Source organism: Chamaea fasciata, unplaced genomic scaffold (genome assembly GCF_029207755.1).
Source record: "Chamaea fasciata isolate MVZ Bird 193981 ecotype frontalis unplaced genomic scaffold, bChaFas1.0.hap1 SCAF_1, whole genome shotgun sequence".
Taxonomy (NCBI): Eukaryota; Metazoa; Chordata; class Aves; order Passeriformes; family Sylviidae; genus Chamaea; species Chamaea fasciata.
This window is the reverse complement of record NW_027094086.1, coordinates 10,757,557-10,781,384: the sequence shown is the minus strand read 5'-3', so window position 1 is coordinate 10,781,384 and position 23,828 is coordinate 10,757,557.

The following is a 23,828-nucleotide window of genomic DNA, read 5'->3' as shown; positions in this document are numbered from 1 at the left end:
CATTAAAAGGTTACTTTTAACTAATGCTGCTTGACCGGTTGTTAGTGTTCAACTTCCTCTGAAGTGACAACGCGTTAGGGTGACCGTTGCCCTCTTCCAGCAATTATTGGTGCTCTGGCAATTGCACTCAGTTTTAATCAATTAGAGTCCTGAATGGTGCTTTTCTTGGTTTCAAACAAAAGACGCAACTGTTGGACCAGAGATGTCCACTTCTTCTTGGCAGTTTCCTGTTTTCTTTCAGAAACGTTTTGAAGACCCTGTCGAGTTCAGGAATGGTCATGATGAATTCCTTCTCCATTAGTATGGCACTAATTATGTGATCTGCATTCCAGCAGAAATCCATGTAGTCAACAGCAAGCAAGAGGACGAGAGCTCCTGGAGCTGAGCAAAGCCCCATCTGTCCTCTGGTTCCGAATCTCCACTAAAGTGTGGATTTGGCTGTCTTGGTAAAGGTTTAAGATTCTCTTAGTTGGGAGGCAAGGGGTAATGTTTCTCTTTTTCTCCCCTTTCCTACTCTTGTAGGTCTGTTTTATACCTGTAATGTTTAGATTTTGGCCTAAACTTTTAAGAATGAGGTTGAACAGCAAAGAGGCATTGGTTAGCATTATTTATAGCTCTGGATATTCTTGTTATCTGTATGAAGATAAGTCTTATCATAACCCCACTTATTCATCTCTGGCAAGAGTTTCTGGGTTCAGGTGCATGTGTCATTAATGATGTATGAGCTGCCTCAAAGACAGAAAAATTGCTTGCTCAAGAACTGAAAATCCCCATGGAAAAATCCACAAGTAACTCTGGATGGACATGGTAGTGCTGCACCATTACCCATGTCAAATGATGAACCAGAACACTCCTTATCAGAGGCAAACACTCTGCAACCCTTGTTTCAGTACACAATTTTCACCAACAGGATCAGCTTGAAGTATTATTTTCCTGTCATGTGTTCCTGCCCCACACGTTAGCGCCATCTTTCCAGCTGGGATAATGCAGCAGCCCATGCAATTGTGTTGTGCAGTGGCTCTGGGAGCTGCTGCAGCTTATAGGGGACAAGGCTTGAAGAAACTGGATTAATTCCCTGTTCCAGTTCGTAGTACAGCCAAGCAAACCATTGTGCCTGGAGAGCTAGCTGAGACTAGATGGCTAGCTTCTCCTCTGCTGCTGTTTCATGGTATGAATTTCCTATTGTTCCCCTCCACTCACCCATCCATGTCCATCTATTGTTGTGTTTGGAGTGGGAGAGAGCCCTTTCTGTTCATGTCTGAAGCAATTTGACAACCATGGGGTTTGGTCCCTGCTTGAAACTCCTTCAATTCTTGCATTAATAGTAGTAACTGAGAGACTTACCCCAAAGTTAATTGGAAAGCCAGTGGTTTGGAAGGCTGGATGTGACCGTGGGACTGCTATAACTGGCTCAAGCAAGAGTTTTCTTCCTGTGTCCCATGACAGCCTAAATTCCTCTGCTGAGAAGTGGCTGCTCTTTAAACAGCAGTGACTCAAACACTATGACTCTGTCTGTAGCTGAATTCAAACACAAAAGCATATTTTCCAGGAGTCTTGCAGGTAAAAACATGTTCAAATTTTATGGTGCTGTGGTGTCTCTATGAGCTTATGAGCTTGGATTTGAGATTTAGTAAAAATATAGTTGCTGTAGATCACATTTAATGGATGAGTAGGTCACAAGACAGCTTATACAAGGGATGAAAGACAACAGGAATTTACTTCAACTACTCTCCAGAAATCAAAATCAATTCTTTCTCCTGTCCTCCAGCGTACCTTTTCTGCCAGATTATCCCTTGCCACTGGAGGACTACACTCCTAAGATGAAGCTTGTTTTTTGGGTTTTTTTTTTCTTCCCCCTGACTTGTTCATTAAAATTAATTTAGTGTAATAGCAACCAACTCATAGGTTCATAGCATTTCTGTATTTAGCAAACCAGTGTTTTAAAAAAACAGTATTTAAACCTAAGAGGTTTTAAAACAACCTTTGACTATGTCTAGTCTCTATGTGTGAAAGATTCGGTAGCCAGCTGCCAGAATATTCAACTTTGTGAACTGAATAGTTAATATGCAGTGATCTGTGTTTCAGGGGAGGGAAGACTTTAATTAGGATATGAGTCATTAAAGAGCTTTGTATTGACACTTGGCCTCATCAGGAACACACCTGAAGCTGACCTGAACTGTGTGTTTTCTCAAGGTGAACTGTGAAGTAGTGATCTCTTTCGTTCCTTTACAGCAATGTCATAACTTGTTCCTCAAAAAAAAAAAAAAACCCAAAAAACCCAAAAAACCCCCAAACAAAACCAAAAAAAAAAAAAAGCCAAAAAACCCCCCCAAAAAACCCCCAAAAAACCAAACCAGACCAAATCAAACCAAAACAAAACAAAAACAAAAAAAACTTCTAGGTAAAGCAGGACAAAGGAATTTATAAAACATTATAATAATAAACAACCCCACAGCGTCCAGTACCATGGTTAAAATTTGGAAGAGAGGGGGAATGAAATTTAATGTAGAGATGAGCAAGATACCTCAGTGTTGCTGTGACACCAAGACAGTTCTTGCGTTAGCAGTAAAATATAGGAACCTCCTCTCAGAAGAATGTCCAGTCAAACTGCAGAGTGGCCTGTCTGCAATACTAATTCGTGCTGCATTGTAGGAGCAGATCCAGACAGTGTGACAGGTTGTACCAGGGACTCACTGTTAACACTGCATTATGGGGGGTCACTTTAGACTACCTAGAGTGTGTGGACTGAAATACAATACTTAAGCTGCAGGTAAATTTTCCTTAGCTTTTGGTTCAAGGACTGTTTCATATCCCACTCTAAAGGGTAGAAGGCACATTCACACACAGAAAAGTCATACAATTAAGCATTTTTGCTTGTACTAGTTTTTCAGTCAAGATGTCTGTGTCTAGAGTCCTTAAAGAAAAGAAAAGGTAAAAGAAATTGATAAAGAATGTACCTTAGTATGATAGAGAAGGGAAGCCTTTCAAGAATTAACTAAGAGCTTTCTCTCTGCTGCATAATAGAAATTATCTCTAGTGGATAGGGAAATCCTCTAATCTTCATGCAATATCTGAGTAGGCTTACCTTTTTTGTCCAGATTCTCTGTTTTTATCCCACTAAAATTCTCTAGGTCAGATCCTGAAGCAATCACTGCAAATTAGCACTGTTCCAAGGTTCAGCCTACTGCACTTGTGCATGAAGGTGGTTTTACCTTACAGTTTGTGATGCCATGTAAGTGTTTTTAATATTTATAAAACTGTTTTTTTAATTATTATTTACTTATTTGAGGCCCAATTATTTTACAGTTTTGAATTGTGTAAATCTAAAATAGAATTACTCCACATTTACAGTCACCCTGCTGAGTCCTGAATTTTTCTTGTGTGTGTGTGAAGAATGTCTTTCACCTGCTTCTTCAAATCTCTTTTTCCTCCCTAGATAACATGCACAGAAACTGTGTAAAAATTTCAGTGGATCTTTTGTGGGTTTTGCTATCATGGTGAGTGGAAGCCCCTCTGCCTTTGAGAAGGGCACTAGACAAGTGGGAACCTTTGCATGTCTGGGATGAGCAGTGGGAATGGGGACACCCCACTCTCACATGCCAGCACTGCACATCCACAGTTTAACAGTTAACCATGAATTTAAATAATTTATTTTTTTTTCCTGTGGTTATCTTAAGTATTGAAGAGGGAATCAGAGGCTGTGAGGAAAACATCAAACAACAAATCCATGGGGGAGAGACTGTTTCCCAGTCAGGTACCGAACCTGTGCTGTTGCTGTCTGCTGCACAGCTCCGTGTTCAGGGTCAGAATAAAAAGGTCCCCCCTTGCCATACACCCATGCTGTGAAACCCTTACAGGGGGTTTGCCTTTACATTTTTGTTGGCTTCTGTGGGCTTTGGATCAAGTCTGTGTGCCATACATAGCTTACCATCTTCTGGGGGAAAAAATAGGGAAAGACAGCGTTAGCTTGACTGCATTGGTTGACAGTCACCTTTGTGAGACCCGGTCTCTTGAAAATCAGTGAGGAGCTGCTGGTGTGACCCTCTGGTGAACTGCAGCGATGGGGGAAGGAGCAAATATTCCAAGAAGATGAACCAGGACATGTACTTACATCTGATCCAAATAACTGCTGTGCAAAGGAGAAGTGAATGTAGCCAGCATAGCCAAGCTGGTATTTTGTGACCTTCTGATTGCAGAGTTCAAAATATCTTAATTTCTTTTTTGCTGGAGGCTCCAAAACTGGGGGAGGAGTAGTTAGCAGTGGTGAGGCAGGAGAGAGTAAATTTCCTTTCTAAAATATATTCTTCCGGTGGAAGTAGTGTATTGTTTCTTGAAATGGACAAAAGTTATTTTCTAACTTCCCCGTATCCTGTCACCTGGCCCTTCCTTCCTCCTCCTGATACCTCAGTAAAATACACAAACGCACGAACTATGCATTATTTGCATCTTGTCAGGATTTATATTCTGATCGAAGGTAGTGATTTATACTTGTCGGATTTTCTACAGACCACATTCCAGATGTGGAATGAATTTTACTGGCATTTATTAGTCACTAGGGGTGGCTGATGATGGCTTCCTTTATACCCCTGACATTTATGATCTGGTGTAGCTTCCCTTTTCCTTTCAGTGATGTTTTTCCTTTTAAAAGAGTTAAAAACAAAAGGAAAACAAAAGGAAAAGGAGTCCATTCTTTAGCAGCGCAAGTAAAATGGGATAGATTTTGTTTATGGAGAAGGACATTTAGAACAGAAATCCCACTCTTCTAATAAGGAAAGGGAAAAAAAAAAAGTACTGATTACCTTTGTTAACAAGCTGTTGTTGGTGCTTCCAAGATTTTAATCACCTTTATAAATGTTGTGATGTCAGTATTGACTTTCTGCACTTGTCTGTTCCAACATCTTAGCTTTAAGTCAATATGTTAGTAGTGAATCCTTTACTGTTCTCTAACAAATCAAGAACATGTGAAAATTTTAACTTAAAGAAAAGGTGTGAGATAAGTCTTCCCAAAAGAGCAAGTAACGTGAAATCCATTGTTCATGGAAACTTGCATGTGAGTTTCTTGACTCTGCTGGGAAGAAGGGAGCTGCTTTCTTCTTTGTGAGTATGGTCACTGAGTATTTTCAGCCCGCAATCTGTAATAGTGTAAAAATGAGTGCCAAAATTTAGAGAGCAACAGAAGGAGTGATCATGGAGAAAGTGGATGGGAGAAGGGAGAGAAACTCCTGAGAGGGGAAATACTTTTGGTAAAATCAAACAGATTTGGTAGATTGAGGTGGGATTGCATAGCCAGCCTGTGTTATGTAGGGGTTAATTCACCAACTGCTATTCCTCCCAGTTTGGGATTTGAGAAGGTCTTTTGTTTCCTCGCACCTGACAAGCCAAAAACTAAGATGGGTCTGTCATGGGGTTGGAACACCATATCTGGGTTTGCTAGAGAAGGCCTAATGAAGTTTTTTTTTTTCAAACTAAAATCAAACTCTATAATTCTGTTATAAAATGGGTGCTTGCTGGCAGCCAACTGGTGCTTTACTTTCTGCTTGATTCTGCTGTGACAATATTGCCTTTGAGCTGCCACGAGTGTGATTCCCCGTGAAATGGGTAAGAGGGTTTCCATGAATAATGATGGGGGTTTGGGTCTGGCTTTTGTGCCAATGATGGCTCGGAAATGGTGACCACAGGAGACAAGTAGACCTGTTTTGTGGTATGGCTTCTTTAAGAATGTAACGTCAGATTAGGTGGAGTAAACCCTGTGGAAGAAGAAAACAGCTTGCCAAAGTTTTTCATGGATGAACTTGGTGTGAGAGCAGGGTAAGTATAAACAAATACGTAAATAAAGAAGTGGCTGGAGCAGATAAGAGAAACAGCTCAGGGAATTATTATAAGACATGAGAAAGCAGACAGTGTATGTGAAGGGTTTAACTCTGATGGTCCCATTAGCTACAGGCAGCACTGAGTTTAAAGAGTCCAAAGTCCCTGCGACAGCTAAGATCAATAGGAATCTGTTCTCTTTGGTATTTGTTAGATGAAGGGTAGGTTAATGGATTAACTTGTCAGATTAATTTGATACTTGATTCATACATAAGTACTAGCCGTTACAGGAAAATATTACTTGACTCTTTTGACTACAAGCTAGCACATTAAAATAGGGCAGCTCTTTGCCCTTTGTTGTTTTTGAGAAAAATAAACAAATCATGCAAGGTGATCTGGGAGTCGTGTATGTTTGTGATGTTGATGAGATTGTTTCTCATGGCTAATAACCTAAACTAAATAATAAGCAAAAAACCCTAAAGAAGCTAATACAGTCATTTACCCTTGGACTCAAAACAAGCAGGCTGCCACACGGGGCTTGGTTCACTGATTCACTAAGACCAGTGGGAATCCTTGTTATTGTTTCAACAGGCGCTAGATCAAACCTCAGCTTCTCAGACTCTGTGCTCCAGCTCAGCTGGTTAAGTTGCTTTTCCCACTGCAGTTTGTGGTTGAGAATCAGGGTCAGTGTTATGCACTTGGGAAAGCAGATATTTGACTGCTGGGTGTCAAAATGGTTATGATGCTGGTGCTTAATCCATGAACATCAGGACACAGGACAGGCAGGCTGGAATCATGGAAGGAGGTGGGATATTTGTGGAAGGAAAAGGAAAAGCAACATTGCTGCCTCCATGCATTTCATCACCTCAGCTGCACCCCACCGGAACAGCCCTGAAGTCCTCCTCAGCCTCTTCCCTACCACATCAATCACCTGCAACCAACCAGAGAAGCCACATCACAATCCCCCCTGATGGGGCACACATCTCTGTTCCATTTCTGAAAAGTCTAGAGCAGATCTGGGTTGGAATCTGCTGTGTTAAAATCAAGGCAGAACAATAGAGTTTATCTGACGGTGCTTCTCATCCCTTTTATTTAAAACAAAAGGCCAGTACTGTGCAGTCAGTGATGAATTATTTCTTTGGTTTTGGACTAATGACCTGTGCCAGAAGTGTTGAGAATCCCAGTTCCATTAACAGCTGGGTGAAGGTGCTGTGTGCTTTAATCCTGTATGTTTTATGTATTAGCTCTATCATATCTATGATGCCATAGTTGTGTTTAGAGGCATCTGTATGGCTGGTGTGTTCTCCATATTTTTCTCTCACTGTGTGCTGTGATAGTCAAGATAGTGCTGCCTTTAAAAATATGCTCTTGAGATTCTGAGATCTCCAAGTCTGAAAATGAGGAGAGTTGCTAGTAGGGATTGACCAGGTTTATGCATTCGATGTGGAAATTACAGCAAGCCAAATATCCTCAATCATCCCCCGAGGACATTCCCAAGGCAAGGAAGAGCAGCAATGGGCCAGTCTCACTAGGATACTACTGGGAGCAGCCAAAGAGCCTGGGGAGAATTTCAGCTCCCAAAGTGAGCACACATGAGGCAATGCCTGCCTACAGCATGCCAGGCAGTGATGGATTACCTGCTGTTAGGGAGCACGCTGGGGACTCCTGAACTAGGGCCTACTATCACAATGATGGCAGGGAGCTCTGCTCAATCCCAAAACACTGGAGGATGCAAACTAATAAAGTTTACTGGAGCTTGCAGCTCTCTGCTGCACTTTAGCATGGTCCTATCTACTCAGGAACTGTGATCTCCTGTGGGATATTCCCAGAGTTCCCATTGTTCTCAACTCTGCAATTTTCTGTGTCCATGTCTGAGCCCTCTGCTTTTGCCTTGGGTTTGCATGGCCAGGTTTTGATAGTGGGTGGCTTCTGTGAAAAGGTGCCAGAAATTTCCTGCATGTCTGACAGAGCTGGTGTCAGGTGGCTCCAGGATGGACCCGCGCTGAGCCCAACAGTGATGGTGGTAATGCCTCTGGGATAGAAGATTTAAGAAGGTGGGGAAAATTTCTGCTCAACAGCAGCCAGAGTGAGAATATGTGAAGGAAACAGCCCTGCAGACACCCAGGCTGGTGAAGATGGAGGGCAGGAGGTGCTCCAGGAGCAGCCCATGATGCAATGTCTGGTGATTCAGCTGTGCCCCTGCAGCCCATGGAGGTCCACAGGGGAGCAGAGATCCACCTGCAGCACATGGAAGAGGCCACGCCAGAGCAGGTGGATGCCTGAAGGAGGGTGAGAGCCTTTGGGAAGCCCATGGTGGAGCAGGCTCTTGGCAGGACCTGTGGCGCTGTGGAGAGAGGCCCCTATGCAGGACCAGGTTTGTTGGCAATAACACCAAGAACTGCAACCTGTGGCAAGGACTCACAATGGAGAAGTTCATGGAGAACTGTGTCCCCACAGGAGAGACCCCACACTGGAGATGGAAGAATGTAAGGAGTCCTCCCCCTGAGAAAGAAGGAGAAAGACAAGTGGTGAACTGACTACTTTTGTGAGCTTCCATTCCTCATCCCCCTGCACTGCTGGGAAGGAGCAGGGAGAGAGAATGGTAAGTGCAGTTGAACCCTGGAAGAAGGGATGGGTGGGGGCAAGGTGTTTCAAGATTTGTTTTTATTTCTCATTATCCTGCTCTGATTTGATTGGGAATCAATCAAACTATTTTCCCTAAGCTGAGTCTGTTCTGCCCTTGATGGTAACTGCTGAGTGATATTTCCCTGACCTTACTTTGATCCATGAGACTTTTGTTATATTTTTTTTACATGTCCAGCTGAGTAGGGGAGTGATAAAAGCAGCTTTGGTGGACATCTGGTGTCAGTTGTGTAAGGTGTGTCAGATGTGTCCACCACAGCTATTTGGAGACCTAGGTGGGTATATCACAGAGTTGTAAAGGCTATTCATCCTTGTATCATGTCAAGCATATTTTTTATGGAAAAGAACTTGGGGAAGACAGCTGTGTTTTTTATTTTAATCAAAAATATAGTAACAATACCTGATGCTGTGATTTGTAAAGAAATGCTGGCAGGAGCATGGAAAAAGACACAAGGGACTTAGCTCTCCTGATGACAATCTCAAGGCTTGCGTACTTCTTTCTGCATCTTCTACAGAATATGGCAATGGATGTAGCTTTGCCACCCTTGTCTGGCTGGTTTGTCACCTGAATCTCCAAGCCCGGGCTGGAAGGACCCCATTCTGCAAGGTGTAGGGACATTCCTGTTCCAGGAATTGCTTCAGTAGCTGTGTGTCCCAGCAGACAAGCCAAGAAGTGCTTTACTCACTCAGATGCCCTCAGAAGTTGGCTGCCTTGTGGCATACCTTGAGTCAACTCTGTACTGCAATCTGTATTCTCATCAGAAGCTCCAGAGGTATAAAACACAGCCCTGCCTGCTTTTGCTAGACTTTCCCAGGCTTCCTTCAGAAAGATAAGTGGGGCCCTTGGGGTATTAACAGAAGTAGGTAAAGTGTATTTCTCCCTTGGCATATACAGCCAGGAGCCAGCCAGCATCTGTCCTGGAGGTGAGTTAGGAAAGGATTGTGACAGAGGAAGATGCAGAGGCATGACCCAGAAGAGATGACTAATAAAAAATGACTTAAGAGCTCTTCTCCAAGGATCAAAGGTTAAGTCTGGGTCAATTGTAATAACTGCATTGCTTTGCCAGTCAGGACATGTGCAGTGTCCTAGAGGAACATCCAAAGCATACTCTCAAATGGCATTAAAGTGGCTGCCATTTGCAAAGGATTGGCAGGTATAGTTTTACACCAGCTCAAAGCTTCTCAGTAATGGGGTCACAGAATTACTTCTTTTCTCAAAACCTCCCCAGTGAGCAAAGAATTTTCCCTGGGTAAAGCCAAGATCACTGAGTTCCCTGAAAACACCCTCCCCTTCAGCAGCACGCCTTGGAAAGCGTGGCAAGACAAATGGGGAAATGTTCCCACTCCCATGGCTTAGACTATTATTGCTGCTCAATAGAAGCTAAGCAGAGTCTATTTACTTATCCTAAAAATGGATAAAAGAGTGCAGGAATAAAAAAATGTGGGGAGAATTGATGAATAAAACAAGTCGGAGTCTGCCTGTCTGCACTATGTAGAGTAATGCTGCGGAGAGATACCCAAGCCAATGCAACATAAGCTAACCAAAGAATCAGAAGTAGGGCAGCATCCTATACTGAAAGATTTTAAGGACTAGGATCCAATTCAACTCCCAGGCATCCTTTGTTCTCTGCTGCAAAACTTGGCAATGCTGCTGCATGTTTGTTTCACACACTGGTTTGGGAAGTGCTGATTCAATGAGATGTTTTTCCTGCCAGTGCCTGAGCTTGCTGTCTCACTGCAAATGGGAGTTTAGTCACAGCATTTTGCCTGACACATACCTTCCCACCCACTTGTCATTATCAGTTTAAGTATTTCCGTCTCACACAGGGGTACACAGTAAAAAGATATTACAAAGGATAAAAAGATTTAGTCATCATCAGGAGTTCAGTTAAGCCTACATAGTTGGCTGCTCAGAAGAAATAAGGCTCTTAATTGGATAGTTTTCTATTTGAAAAAGCAGCATGGCTTGATGTGGAGCTTCTCCTAATGAAACAACTGCCCAGAAGCATCAGTGGGGAGCACAGGGAGTGGCTAACTAGTCACTAGAAATCCCTTCTGCTCATCAGCTACATGCCATTATTTTTTAAGGACACTTTTTTTTTTCTCCTGGGCATCATTGATTAGCACTATTTTACACTGCTCATTTGCACATTAATAGGAGAATATGTTTCCTTTTTGTCCAGCTGGATCATAACTGTGTGCATTTTCAAGGTGAGCTGTCCACAAGGCTGCTCCTTGTGTTTGATGAAGAAGATGAGTTAATAGCTAGATGGAGCTCTAGTATGGACAATTCTTTTGGGTTCTCTCTTGTTGCTTATGCCCATTTGCCTTTGAACAACCTTTTATTCAGAAAATGTTTCACCTATGTTTGTGTAGTGCATGTTAAATGCAAAGTGTGGGGCAAAGGAGAAACATGGGTAATTCATACTGTAAGCACTACATATGGTATGAGAGAAAAGATCCTGTTCTCTTATTCCCTATGACACTAAACTGGGCTGGGGGCCTCACTGGAAGCAGCTCTATTTCTCTGTGAAACTGTGATAATTAAAATGTCACTTAAGTTTAATTCTCCTTCACAGAACTATTACATGAGATATTTCAGACCTTTATGTGGGGAGTTTTTGCTTCTGTTTACTCCAGTAAAAGAGTATTTGGCCACTGCTGATTTCTTTCCATAATGCCCTTATAAATATCTGTGAGAGGGAGTCAAGAATTGATGGCAATTTCTTCACTATATGTGGCATTCATAGGATTATTCCAGATTTTAAAGCAAGTTAAAACTTGGCTTTAGACATTATGATAAATGAGGTAGAGAACTGAGACTATTTCCCATTTTACCAGCTACTTTGGGAACAAGCAGGTATTTAGATCTTTATTCATTATTTGAATTTATCCAAAGTATCATTTTACTGTGCAAGTGAATGTCAGACCGAAGGCTCTTTACCAATTGTATATGACACATACTGACCAAAGATACTGATAATGAGAAGTCAGTGTGTGTATTGTTTTCCTGGCCACTGGAACTGCAGAGAATGTTCTCTTTTTTCTTTTTTCTCTTTTCTTTTTTCTTTTTTTTTCTTTTTTTTTTTAGATTTTAAAATAGTGTAAAATTTTATAAATTTGCACACCTTCCAGAAACTTGATGTGAGAAATTATCTACTCATGAATGAGGTGGAAGAAGGGTATGTGTGTAGGAAATAACTAACACTTAAAAAATTAGAAGACATATAAGCCCTGTTCTTTATCCTTTCACAAAAGGAAATAGAGAATCTAGAGATAAACTGTCTCACAGAGACAGGTTGAGCTGTATCAATCCCAGAAGTCCTTCTTGCCTGTCAGAGAAATGACAGGAGAAAACCTAAAGCAGTTGAAACATCATTTACTGCTGATCAGATTTTATATATGTATACTTTTTATAACATAAAATATTCCTGTTGTTGCCTCTGTATGTCTAAGTGCAGTACAGCTTGTGATGCCTTTTTTACAACTGTCATCCGTTCATGGGTGAAAACACTGACATTTCATTTTGGGGAATTTCATTTGCTCAGCCAGGATCAGGTTTGGTATATTAGTACCTTACAAACCAGTGTGTCATGAGAGCTCACTGCACTGCCTGTGTGATTGAAATATGCCTGGGAGATTTTTCCACTCTTTTCCATTGTGTCCTGCTTGATAATCTCCTAGAACCCAAACATCAGGTGACTGAATGGCTTGAGAGTCATGGCCACTCCCTCTTGGGTCTCATTTGACGACACAAGGGATTATGATTGTAATTTTCTGCTGGCTAGAGGGACTTGATGAAGGCTTCAGGGTCCTGAGATATTCCTACAGAGTTCCTGTTTTCAGGTAAGATTTCTGCTAAGAAAAATACCCAAAGAGTGTAAGTAGTTTATTTCTCTTTTTAGTTCCACAACCCCAAAACAAGACCATAGGCAATTATTGTGGATGGTGGCAACATGGAAGAAGGTTACCTGATAGCCAAGGCAGGATTCTTCTGTACCCAGGCCACTCCTTACAAATGTGAATCTGTCTTGTTTTTAAAGACCTCCAGTGTAGAGGTATCACAGCATCCTCAGGCAATTCCTGTTCTTTGCTGTTCTTATCATTGGAAATATTTCCTAATGTCTGACGTAAATCTTCCTTGCCAGAAGCCGAACTCATTATTCTTGTCCTGCCCACTATAACCAGAAGCTACTTCTACTTCAGTAGTTACCCACACACTTCCTTTCCCACCAGATGCAATTTTGTCCTTTAATTCTGATGTAATGGTGGATGGTGATTATGTTCACAGGAGTGGAACAGACGTGTTGACAAGCATTCCTCAAAGCTTTATTATTTCTTGGCATTGGGAGCCATCATGCCTGTGCTGCTGTGTTAAAAATGTAGTTGTCTTCACATGCACAGAGATCAGAACAGACTTTTAAGGCTAATGCAGGCAGAGACAATACAGATAGAATAGCAAACATCTAATTAGGTAATGTACAAAAGGAAGAAGGTAATTTTATTTTGACTGGTTGTGTACATTTGGTATCTGGTAAAAAGTGTGCTGAGGATAATGAGGGTATGTGTGCTTGGTTGCTTAAGACTGGGCTAAAATATCTTTCAGGACTTACCTGCACATCTAAGTCTTTGCCAGACCAAACCTGCCTCTCAAAACAACAAATTCCGAACATGTTGAATACCTTAACATGAGTTCCAGTTGTTTGGGTTTTTTTCACACAGCCTGGCCTTCAAGTGTCTTGATCTTTATAGACCCATGCACTGTCAGGTACCTCAGTCTTGACATTTCCCAGTCTAGCACAGAGGCTGTGGAAGGGACCCATCTCTCCTAGTAGGAGAGGAGAACAGTGTAGTTCCTACATTTAAGATATTTAACACAGAATGGTTTGGGCTGGAAGGGACCTTCAAAGTTCATCTAGCCCAAACTGGATAGCTATGGACCATCCAGTCTGGTTTTGAACACTAGCAGGGATGAGATATTCACAGCTTCTCTTGGAAACCTGTTTCACTGCCTCATTATTTTTATAATTATCATTGTAAGAAATTATTTATGTCCTTTTCATATTCTTTTAGTTTAAAGCCAATGCCCATGTCCTTTTAGTAAAAGCCCCAGTAGAAAGTCTCTCTCCATCTTTCCTGTAGGGTTTTCTTGTATTGAAAGGCTGCGAGGAGCTGTCACCAAAGCCTTTCCTTCTTCAGGCTGAAGAACCCCAACTCTCTCAGCCTTTTCTTCCTAAGAGTGGGATAGAGGGGCAGGATCACCTCTCTTACCTGCTGGCCATGCTGCTTTTTATGCAGACCAGGATGTGTTTGGCTTTCTGGGATATGACCGCACTTTGCCAGACCGTATCTAATTTTTGTCTAGTTATATCCCCAAGTCCTTCTCAGTTCATCCATGACCCTCTCTGTGATACTGAGGATTTCCCTGACCCAGGTGCAGGACTTTGCACTTGGCCTTGCTGAACTTCATGAGGTTTGCATGGGGCCACCTCTCAAGCCTGTGCAGGTCCCTTTGGGTGGCATTCTTTTGCCCAACCTGATGCAGTGTACTTGCTAGCCTTTCATCAGGGGCTGTGTTAATACAGTCAAGTTCATGTGACCAAACATAGTCATCTCCTTGGGCTGCATCACATGCAGTCTGTGGGAATTGCACTGGCTGAGTCTCTATTCTCTGTGACAGCAGCCCAAGGTGACTTGTACAGATGTACGTGCCTTTCCTTGGGACACCTACAATTAGTGACAAAAATCCTTTCTGTAAAAGGAAGACACAAGTACTCCATGCCAAGCCCAAGTCACCAATACAGATAGAAAATGTATGAGTGGTAAGGTTTCTATGCTTTCACTTTTTTCAACCCAGGGGTCAGCACAGGCACAGATGGACAATGTTTCCCTCCATTTCTGAGGTCTCTGTATAGACTCTACTGCAGAAACTCTGTTTGCCTTTGAATTAAAAAGAAAAAAAAAAAAAGTTTTGTGGAGTCACTTGCTATACTGGGGTTCTTCAGACTCCCAGCTAAAATATGAAAATGGAACCATGCAGTTTTAAGGGCTTTGTTTGGCAGAAAGGCAAACTTCACAAGCAGCTTGATTCAGAAATTCATTTGAATAGGTTCTACATTGTAAATTTATAGATCATTAGTTTGTTAAGATTTAGCTACAGAACAGGAAGTCTCATGATTGTTTACTTGTACAATGCAAATTATGATTGAGAATAATGTAAAAGTATTTCATTTGGTAGGTCCTCCTTGTCATTTCACTTCATTTTCACAATGATGTGAGACTCAAGACTTTAGGTTTCTTCCCAGGTATTTTTGCAGCTGTGTTTAAACCAAACATTCGCTTTCTTTTAGCAACACAATGACTATGTTTTTGCAACAGTTCAGTAAGTCATGGATGTTATCTGAGTGAGCTAGTTAGTATCTGGTGTTTGTTTAAATGAAAATTTTGTTGTTGCTCTATCTTTTCTATCACCAGGGGCTTTCTCTACCTGCCTGCAAACAGAGAATTTGGGTCCTGTCCACAGAGACTTACTGTTTTTCTTTGTTATGTTTCAAAACTCAATTTTTGCAACACACTAAATCTGCTGCAGGAACTTCTACTTTGTGAGGCAGAGTTTGCTGTGCACTTATAGAGAAAAATCCTTAAGACTAGAAGTACAAATAAAAATTTCATCGAAGAGTTAAACACAGCCTTGCAGACAATCTCAGTGCTTTCTCCTTTATAGCACATAGAGGCTGGACACAGTATCATTTTGCTAATGCTGCTATTTAGATAGATCTTGTTGGATGTACTTGAAGCACTAAGCCTCTTGATTCACAGATATTTTCTAAGCAATGCTATTTCTGTGCCATTGAGCTGAACTTGAAATTGGAAGTGTTGAGTGAAGTATTTTAGTGTTTTCTATCTAGCTGGCTGCAGTTTATCTATATGAAGTCTGATCTGATCATCGAAGGACCCTAACTGGAGCAAATGAAATGCTTTATCACTAGGAATCTCTTTAGATGACTTTCCAGAAGATGTAAAAGGCTGCTATGATGGGCTGTCCTGCTTCTACTTGTGGATGAGATAGTTTTGCTGGAGCAAATCTGCAGTATTAGGGCATATGTCTGACAAAAAAGTCCTCGTTGCACCTATGATCTTATTTTGGCCCCATTCAGCAGCTTCCAGATGCTTCACACTCTGAAACAGTAGGATATAATCCCTTGACCAGTTCACAGTGAACTGCTGCCCTCTGTCAAGAAGAGAGCAGAGTTGGCTCTGAGACTCCAAACTCCTCCCTGGCTCAGTACCAAGAAATCGCAGAAGCTGCTGGAAGTTTTCCTTTGTTTTAAGATTGCCTTATTCTTATTTGGCTCATATTTTCGCCTGACATCCAAAGTTAATTTTATCAAACCTACTTCAACTGTCTCAGCTCAAGACACAGTCCCTCCCTAGCTGCCTTTGCACAGGAGAAGTTTGGGCATGGTTTCTGGATGGAGATGGTTTTATCTCATTGTGTGTCCTCTGTCAGTGAGTGGGCACAAAGGGAGGTCACAGTCATTAGACATCCACAATACAGCTTAAGCTAAGGTCCTGTGGGAAAGAAGAAGGGGGGTATATTGGTATTTAAAGATTTGAATTTCATTCATTCTCTTTTTCTCAGAATGATTTTAAAGTTCCAAGGAAAGTCAGTGCTCCATGTCTCCACTCTGGCAAATGGTGAGCAGTTTAAAATGATAGTCCACATCATGTGTTCACCTTGGAATTGGGTTGATTACTTCAATCCCATCCTTAGCTCTGGAAAAAGGTCTCAATCATGACTTCAGGGGAGAGCAGAACAGCTTCAAACCTGTCTTCATGTGCTGAGCTTACTGAAAATAGCAATAAAACCACAAGACAGAGAAATGTTCAAGTTACTTCTCAGCTTGAAACTCTGGGGAGACAGTAAACAGAAAGCCTGCTGCTTCCAGGAAGGTGTTTGTTTGTGTTTTTCCTAATGAAGCTATTCTAAAGAATGGAGCCATGCACTCCCCACCATGCAATGGCAGCCTTAACCCAGCCCCTATTGTGACAAAAGCAGTACTCAGAGAGGAGCAGGATGTGGCAGTCATTCATAACTTCGACTGTGTGTTTTTAAACATCAGCAAATAGATGCTTTTCAGAGTAAAAAGGAGTGTGAACAAGCACTGTTCACAGTGCTTTTCCTCGAGGGCAGACATCTGCTCCTGGCTTGACTGCTCACTGCAGTCAGGCACAGAGGGAATGTGGCAGCTCTCTTTGGCAACAGTGGGCAGGTGTTTCTGGCTCCAGGATCTCCTGTGTTTCCCACAAAGCATCTTGGTTTTTTAACAGGCTGAGTCTGTCAAGTTCATGCTATGCTTCTGCTGCTTGTTAAAATTTCCTGCTCTGTGTGGGGTGACAATTTCACCTCTCTAAAAGACAGCTGCTGGGATTGAAGACAAGCTTTCATGGCAGCAATTAACATTTCCTATGAGGTATCGGAGCTGGGGGGCTTCTTCTGAGGTTATCAAGGTCCCCAAAAATAGTTTTCTCCACCTCTAGCATCAGGAAAGTGCAATAACTTTTTAAACCCTTACCCTAGATCTCTATATGCTAGAAAAAAAAAAATGCAGGTTCTTTTTTTTCCTTGACATTCCTGTGTGTCACACCCTCATTACAACATCCTTCTATAGGAGAATTCCTGTGCGTGAGAAAGAGAAAAGTGAATCTGAACTGACTTTACTTGGTCTAACTCTGGTCAAAACTTCTGCCAGCAGTTACTCCCACGCATAACCATTGCTCAGGGGTAAACATGAAACTGGAGTTAAGATTTATGTTCTTCTGTCAAAAGGGCTCAAAATGTCAGATTCAAAAATTGTGGGTAAGAGCGGAACATGGTGGGTGCTGGTGAGTTCACTAAATTCACAAGTCAACAACAGAAATCATTTCTGTGCCAGGCACATAAACACCTTTTGAAAACCATCCCTGTGATTCATAAACTGAAGAACATGTTGGTGGCAGTTGAGCTGTTGCAGTGTCACAGTCACTGAAAGGGGCATCAGCTCAAGTGATGATCTCTGGGGTTACTTTGCAACTCTCCTTACTGGAGGGGTGGGCTTACACCAGCTCTTGCCTCCATGCACTCATGCCAGAGCACCCACCTGCCTGCCTGTAAAGGGGATGCTCACTCTGGGAAGCAAACTTGTAGGACACAGCTGCAGTTCCAGCCCCTTGGCATATTAAATATATGGTGGCTGGAAATTTTACAGATTTTCTGTCCTTTTTGTCAGTCTGAGATTTTGAACAATGAATGTGATGAATGATGAATTTTAAAACAGGGCTATGCATTTGATCCAGACATATTTCCTTAGGAAATTTGAAAGACATAATCCCAACTCTTGGTAGAAAAAGTCAGCACTCATAATTTGGTGGAGATACTATATGCCTTCCCTGAAACTGGAAGCAAAAAGCCAAGTGAAATCTAATATTTACCAATGCTTGGATTTTTGGCATGTGGTACCCAGGAAAAGGGGACTATTGGGTACATCAAATACACATATAGAAGTATATGACACAAAATGTTAAATACTGACAAGTCTCCTTCGGAAGTGATATTTTTCCAAGAAGTTATTTTCAGCCTGCACAAGGAGCAGGAGTCTTACATGTAATGTGAAGAAAGCTGAACCTTTAAAAATCAGCCTTGTGATGCTGCTTGTCATGTGAAAGTTTCAGCTGAATGCTAATGAGGAAAAATCTGTTTTCAGCTAAGCCAATGTAAACTCAGGGAAACTTCACTGACTTTGGTGAAGTCACTTCAGATTTGCACCATAGCAAAATTTGATTGGAACATTTGCTTTCATGTAACTTTGTGGCTTTATTCCATTCATTATATATGACCATAATTTATGGAGGTTCCACATGCACATGCAAGTTAAGGCAATTTGGTTTCTTTTATTAAGCTATGAGTCTGTTTTATAATCAAAGTAAATCAGGCTCATTTGCACACCAAAAAATCTTGGTGTGGATTTCTGTCTGTGGGAGTGGAGATGAAGTATCCTGCTTGCTGACTCTAGCCAAAGTATGCATTTAGCTTACCCAGTCAATTTTCATGGTGACTCAGTGCAATTCATTTGCTCTAGTGAGATATGCAAATGTTAATTTTTGAGAGCTGTATTCGAATTTAATTCTTACCAATGCATATGAATTAATATGAAGGACTTCGTTGATGTTACACTGGAGTTTCACCATGATAATTAAGAAGTGAATATGACTTGACAGAGGGGAGAGGAGAAGCCTCAAAGATGATCACATTACAAAGTTGTAAATTTTCACATTAACTTTGCCCTGCCTGTTCCTTATCACTCTCTCACTGTCCTAGAGACATCCAAGTGAAGATGTCCATCAGTACCTCCTGGACACTTTCCCACACTATCTGAGTGCTGACATTCATGACAGGAAACCTGAGGTCCTACCCCTCCTCTGACCCTCTAAATGCTGCATTGACAAGAAGCATAACCCCCAGTTCTTTTGTTGCATGAGCTACAATAGCTCTGAGCTAGCTGCAAACTCATTTTTGTTCTGGCCAAACAACTGCATTTCTCTACCTTAAGGACTAAATAATTCCTTAAAGGATGGATTCTGTGCTAGGAATAGTAGGAATTTTATTCTGAGGAGACAGGTCCATCTCAATTTCAGCTGAAAGGAGGCAACCTGCTTCCTTTTAACACCCCTATGCATGGGGCAAGGTATGACCTTGCTGTGTGCTGAGTTCTGTTTACCTGACCCTGACTGCTGCACCCAGGCCTGCCCCATGTGTCTCCCAGGAGGGAAGGAATGCAGCAATTCTGTTTCTTACCTAAGTAGTGGAGTGAAGGTCTCCCAGATTTAAAAGGCTTGGTTGAAGTTAGCAGATCTATGTTGGCAGTACTATGAATGTATTTGTGAGTATAGTGCAGAAAACAAATCTCTCAGAGGTGTCTGAAATCTTTTCCAGTGACACGTTATGCTAGATATTTTTAAGAATCAGCCCTCTGTGGACCTGATGTCAGATTGCTGTTGTGTCAGGGTGGTTGTACAGAGGTCCTGTACTTCTCTCCAGGCTCTGAGGTCTGCAGTACTTTTCCTTCTTTATCAGAATCTTTAACCTCTCACAGGAATAATTCTTTGACACAGAGCCCTCTCTTGGAACATCTGCCCTACTTCTGTGTGGCAAAATGGATTTTCAATACTTTCCCCTTTGTGTTTAGTATTATCCAGACTTCATTACAGAAAATCTTCACCCTCCTCTTGGGATAGCACGGAGAGGTTAAAATAGAGGTATACCCAAACGTTAGAAACAGCAGAGTTTTTTTATCAGTGAGACCTTTTCACTCCTTGTGTACTGTGCTGAATGGGCTCCATACCTGACCATTGCTGCAGATTGCATCTCAAAAAGAAGTTTGCTAATGGAAAGGCATCTTTCCACAGAAGTAATTTTAAGATTTACTGTCTATCAAAACAATGAATATGTGAACAGAAAAAACTGAAACACCATAAATAAAACATGCACCATCTTTTTTTCAGCTTGCCACAGGTCAGCCTGAAAGAGTTGACGGCTCTTAGATAGTCTTTGCAAAACATTTCAGTATTAAACAATCGTAGCTTCGACTACTAAACGCCTTTGTTTATCTGGGCCAACATCCAGAACTCATACAAAATAATTATCTACTGACACACAGACTGTTTTCATGCAAGCCTTAGACATACACATGGCCATATCAGATCCTTATTACTTCTCTTAGAACTGTCCTGTAGAGAGAACTCTTGCCTTTGAACAAGGTTAATGAATGCTTCATCCTGAAGCTAATGGCAATTTCATTCTTGAGCCAGGATTGTTCAGATAAGACACCCTATTTTACTACTGAGAAACAGGACAGGAGGAGATACAAATTCTGTAAACCTGATGCTATCCCACTGATTCTTCCCAAATTTTTAAGTGGATGATGGAATGATGTAAGACAGAATATGTTGCATTATTTGTTGCTTCCAGATACTCCTATTACATTCATTCTGCTATGTCTGTGTAATAGCAATAGTCCATACTGAACAGTTCACACCCCCTTCCAAATCTTTGTGACTAATATTCTGCAGAAGAATGCACTGGGAACACAGCATTTTTGCCTTGTGTTTTTTAGCTTACTCTTTGAAAAAGCTGAGGACTTTGCAGTGCCAGCTGGATAACATTTCCTTCATTTCTGACACTCCACCTGGCATGCTGCTTTTGTGCTGTTCTATGCAGCCATGCTGCATTCCAGGGATGGCACATGAAGTGGTCACAACACAGAGGTGTCTATCTGTATGCTGTAAGCATAATATGAAAGGGTCTGGAAACCCTCTTAGAAGATACATAAAGACAATGCAGCCCAGTGGGTGAACTAGGTGGCAGAGGATCAAGGATACCTGCCTTTTTTTCTTGGGTCTGCCACAGGCTTCTCATGTGACTTTTGTCAGAGAAATCACTTCACTTATCAGCCTCTGATTATTCCATCTGCTGCAGATTGGCTTAAGAACTCTGCTGCTTAGCACAGTATTAAAAATGATGTGTCAGCTTTTCAGATGGGTTGTCTGTACATGGCATCACTAATAAAAACCTCTTGGGGTCCATGATCATGCTGATTGCTCATTTCTTGAATTTAAGACGCCATTATTAACATAGTCATTATTACTGTTAAATCTTAGACTTTGATATCTTTTAGAGATATAGTTCCATATTCATTGTTTTTCACTCAGTAAAATGTTCCCTTTTGAAAACTTCCAGTTGTTATCAGTAAGATACCAACTGCCCCGGGTGAAGAAGGTATGCCATCTGACACTGTCACACTACTGAAATCCCCACCAAATACATGCAACAGCTGCAGTGTTGATGCAAAAGACCTAATGTAAATATGATATGAGAAAGAAAACCAACTGCTGTGTACTGTGTAGTAAAGACAAGTGTTTATATAACCTTAAAATAGTATAATTTTCTGTTAAGGGAAAGAGCATGGCTACAACCTGCCTTGCATTTTCTTTCACACACATACAATTTCCATGCTGGGCAGAAGAAAGACATATGTGAATCATGTGAGAAAAATTTTAGAAGCCCGGATAATTGTCAAGACAATTAAAACAGGGCAAAAACAGGTCATAACTAGTCTGAGCTAGTATTTGTTCAAACTATCCAAAGACAAGTTTAAGAAGAGAATAAGCTACCTTCAGGGCAAGGGTAGGATGGATTTAGGTGTGCTCAGAATGCTTGTCATACTCAGATAAAGAAATCACTAATGTGGCTATAGCAAATAATCAGTCAAATCCTTGGCCTGGATTCCAAGACCCACGTGAATACACAGGGATGGAGAGGGACTTTGTATTTCATTTCCCGATCTCTTCTGTGAGAGCTGTGGACATTCTTACAGATGTTTCAGTCAGCTGGATAAACATTAATACTATAGGAAAACTCTGTCTCAGGCATAAGACTTTCAAGATACATCCTCAGTATGCAAATGAGGTAGAGATATAAACTATTAGAATGGGATTTGTGACCATCTCCTGTGGGTTCTACTTAGCAGCTAGGAAATCTAAACCCTTTCCTGACATGATTTCTATGGAATCGAACAACCCAACAGGGTAATGTAATGAGATGGCTGTTGAGATCATATCTGAGTAGGACTTGCAGGACTTTTTCTAGGAACTATGAGACACATTCCACCAAATGGCCATTGCACAAAGCTCACACTGATAAAAACTGAACATTTTTATTCTGGTAAAAATTCCTTCCATCTTGAAAACTTCAAAAAGTTTACAGTGATTTTTTTGGAAACTGACATGACTGGACCTGGTGCAGGATTTGTGTTGAAATTGCATACAGTTTGTAGTATGCTCTATTTGAACAGAAGTTTTATGAAATGTGATTTTTTCAGATCTCATTTCAAATTTAAATTAAGAAGCAACAGTCTGAAGATCCATTTTGCAGGTTACTTACTGAGGTTTTGCTCAGGTAGAGCCCCACTGTTGTAAATGTGGTCACACCACTTCCAGCAAGGTAGATCAGAATGAGGTAAAGACATAGTAATGAAACCTGGAGGTATTCACCACATGTGTGACCTGTCAAATGTACGTCAAAGATACATCAGATGGACATTAAGTAATAATGCATTCCAAAATCTCCTTTTTCTAAAAAGGAAAATGGCTGATATACCATGCTAAGATATAGTCTTCCTCTAGAGATCACAAAAATGAGAATAGTTCTCCTACCAACACTATTCATCAGTACAAAGAATACATCTCTCCAAATCCAGTTATTTTCCCATTTAGATTTGATTAAAATTAATGAAAAGACCTAAACTTGCTGTGTCATAGCAGTACCTGGGATAAGATTTACCGTACACTCCACACAAAATACATTGAAGTCATTATTTTTACAGCATAAAAACATAAATAGTAATTGTAGAAATTATATTAAATTATGTGGAATAGTAAAAAGAAATCTAATATACTCCAAATTTATTCCTGTGACTAGCATCCTAACAGATGACAATCTTTAGTTCTATTGGTCACTAACTTTTTTGGCTTTTGAATGCAAAGGTCAGCTTATTATAATGCTATGGCAGGAGGGAAGAGAGAGAAAAATGAAGGGGACATTTTTGCACTGGACAACAAAGATACTTTTCATATCTGAGAAAATACATCATATTATTCCCTTAATTTTCCATACATACTCAATGTTTAGTTATTCCTAAATTATCAACTGCTAAAAATAGATCAATTCAGCCATCAAACCAAGTCATAGTCTATGTAGGGAACAGACTGTTTAACTTCAGTGTTGTAGGAAAAATCTCATCACACTTAGTGAAGATTATTTTTCTTCACAGAACAAGCACTATGATGAGATGGGAGGTCATTAAGTATGTCTTGGGGATCAGCATGAGCATTGTGAGGAGCTATTTATTCTGAAGGAAATAGTAGCATCAGAAAAAATTGATGTTGTCTTTAAACACATTAAGGCTAGAAATAAAACGTTTTCTAAACTTCAGTGTAGTAAGGTACTGAAACTGTCTTTTAATAAGAGTCATTAAGTAAATCCACTGTGAAAAAATGGTTTATCATTTTCTTGAAGTCACTCAGGTATGATTGAATCTGAAGAACAAAACTATGTTCTTCCAGTTCTTCTCCTAGCAGAGTTTTGGTTCAGTACTTCCGTATTACTACTTGGAAAAAAAGTCTTTGAAAATATGTCTGGGGATGTAAGTCTCTATATGAAGATGAGGGGTGTTAATTTTGAATATTGAAGATTGTTGTAGTTTAACCCCAGTCAGAACCCCAGCCCCACAAGGCTGCTCACTCACTCTGCCCTGGTGGGATGGGGGAGGGAATCATAATGG